The 2,820-nt window shown below is 47.9% G+C and overlaps 1 protein-coding gene across 1 annotated transcript in view; it reads left to right on the plus strand.

The window, feature by feature from the left end:
• The first annotated feature begins 2,332 nt into the window (after window positions 1-2,332).
• LYPLA2 (lysophospholipase 2) overlaps window positions 2,333-2,820 on the plus strand; it is a 16,915-nt gene continuing 16,427 nt past the window's right edge. Inside the window, exon 1 of the mRNA XM_032789564.2 lies at window positions 2,333-2,792. The gene's annotated coding sequence lies outside the window, so the exon portion shown is untranslated. The remainder of the gene's footprint in view (window positions 2,793-2,820) is intronic.

The raw sequence follows: 2,820 nt of genomic DNA on the forward strand, positions 1-2,820 counted from the left end.
TTTGTTTCATTTCTTGTGTCCATCTTGATTTATGTGTAGCAGTGTACCTGTCTAGTTCCAGCAAGGGTTTAATGCAATTGAGTGTACCTCTCAGATGTGGGTAATACTATCATTAAATACACCCTGGTAACCATGCTCTAACAGTCAAAAGAGCTGTCAATCTAGCCGCTCCAAACCCTTTATTCACCATTAATGGCTATAGCTAAGCCTTAATAAAAAGTTTCTGCAACCAACTATGAAAAATGGTGAGAGAAAAAGTGCGCAGGTGTATAGGTCCAAAGCAGTGGTAGTAATTAGCTACCACTGGAGCAACAGCCTCAGGTTTATTTCAGTGTTTGGAGAAATAAGAACTGATGATAATCTAGCTGTACATCCCATTCATGGCATATGTATGAGGCTGGCAGCTGGGGTAATCAAAGTATATGACTTGTGTAGTCTTGTATCCTCAGTGAGGATGACATCTGGGTGATTGGAGTGGCAGGCTGCAACCTGTGTGTGTTTCCTGCGGTGCTCAAGGAATGGGGAAAACATTAGATCTTCCTCTCAATTGCTTTATGTGACACATTCAATTGAAATTGTCTGCAGTTATGTATAGCCAAGCTTCTTTTCATACCTTGGCACAAACTCCCATCAAGAGCAGGCTAGGCTGTAACTATAACAGTGTGCCGAGGTGACTTACAACTAAGCTTTTGTGGCTGGAATCTAAGTTCAAAATTGCCTTAAACTGCAGTTTTATGGCATTAACTCTGCTTCAAGAAAGGATTTAAAATACCTTTTAGCAAATTTAATCCTACCCTTTAGTCTAGATCAGTGGTTCCCAAACTTTAACAACCTGTGAACCCTTTCACTAAAATGTCAAGTCTCATGAACCCCCTCTTAAAAATGAATATTTCCAGGGATTTTCTTTTACCTGGTTATAAATTATAAAAGCAGTGATCTTGGAAATATAAAATTTGTTTTTGTGACATGTTTATTACACACTATTTATTATTTATCATTACAGTATTTTTATTGCATTTATGAAAATGGCAATAATCTTCCAAGATCTCACTTTTGTAGCTTGTATCACTATGAATAAGCCTGTTTACAAGACAAGGCTCCTATATTCCATCAAGGAGTATCAGATGTGAAACAGCATGAAGGTATTTAAGAAGCCAACTCAGAGTTCCTCCTACACAAGTATTCAGGTCTTGAGCGCTCCAGGCAAACAATGCATGTTACAACCAAGCTTAAACTTGTTCATAATAATTTTACAAACAATACTAGCTGCCTATTTAATTTTAAAAACAGCAAAAAAAAAAAAAAATATCCACTTCCCTTTCCATTTCTTATAAGGAGTCTTGAAGGTTAAGTCTCCTCAGTGTCCCATCTTGCTTGGGGTCCCTAGGGCCAGCTCTGTCTGCCATTAGGGAATTTTTCACTGAGAACCCTCTGTAATATTTCGTGAATCCCCCAGGGGTTCACAAAACCCCAGTTTGGGAAACACTGCTCTAGATGAAGAGAACTGTTTCTCAGAGGCAGCAATTTCACTTTATAGTCAGAGGGTGGAAATTGCAGCAAGAAACTTCACTGTAATATATTAACTTTGTCATTTTGAGGGAGGCAGTCTGGGTTTCAATCAAAAAAATTACAGCTGTGCTGATGGTTGTCAGCATTTTTAATTCTTAAGTAATGCAGTGACAGTCAAGGGCGAGGGTGTGAAAGAGCAGTATCTTCTCTAAAGCAAAGAAATACTCTGCCAGCTTGCTCAAGCAGTGCTGCTCCTTATTTATCTTCCCCCATACTCTCAAATTGCTGCCCTAATATCTTATTACCAATCAGGAACACTTACATTAGGAAATAGCTGCTATCCCCCACCCCCAAAATACTGCTGGCACTTTCAGCACCATTACCTAAAACATACCGAGAATGTAACAGAAAAGGGTTTCCCACAAACTGTAACGGTGCTGATTTTGGGGGGTGGGGGAGAGAGAGTTCAGTCTGAGGCTTTGTAGGGCCTATCCTGGATAAATCACATTGGACCTTTGCCCAGATATCAGCGTGTGGGCTAGGAGAACCTGCTTGACAAGAATAGAGATTATCTCCCAAAGTCCTGAATGGGAAAATGACTGACTCAGGCACCAACGCGGCCTTTCTGCTGGGAAAGCTGTTCCCTACCTCCTGGCACGGTGACTAAGTGCCTAGTGCACGTGGAGCTGAGAGGCTGTGGGGTGAAAGCAGCAGGCGCAAGCTGGGCTCTACTGACCCAGTTTCCTGCGCACGTGTCTGTCCCCGGCTCGCATTGGTTCCCGCAGGGGTTGGGCTCCGGGCTGCCCCACCCCCCCGTGTGGCTGTGGGTCACTGCCCCCTTCCAGGCCGATCACCCCAGGGCGGGCTCGGGGCACTGATCCCGCTCCCCCGGGGGAGGTGTCTGTAGCCCCTGACGGGCAGCCGCAGGGCTCGCGCTTCCCCCGGGCTGAGGGGGCCTCTGAAGGCCGGGCCCGTCCAGCGAGGGGAGGGGCCCCCGCGGAGCGGAGGGTGCTGGGTGGGGTCTCTGGCCCCCGGGGCGGGGGGACGCCCCCCCCTTCCCACAAGGGCCACCCCTGGGGACTCCCGCCCCCTCGCAGGCCTGGCGGCCCCGGGTAGGACCAAGATGGCGCCCCTTCCGGCTTCCGTGCCATGTCTGTCGTCACTTCCGGTGGGCTGACCCCGGGCGCCCCGACCGGTCGGCTGGCGGAAGTTCCGGTCGGAGAGGCAGGAGAGTGTGTCTGGGAGCCGGGGAGAGAGCGAGCGAGCGAGAGAGAGAGAGAGAGGTGCGGAGCGGGGCGGGTCCGGGGGAGG

This window comes from Chelonoidis abingdonii, chromosome 25, assembly GCF_003597395.2.
Source record: "Chelonoidis abingdonii isolate Lonesome George chromosome 25, CheloAbing_2.0, whole genome shotgun sequence".
NCBI classification, from domain to species: domain Eukaryota; kingdom Metazoa; phylum Chordata; order Testudines; family Testudinidae; genus Chelonoidis; species Chelonoidis abingdonii.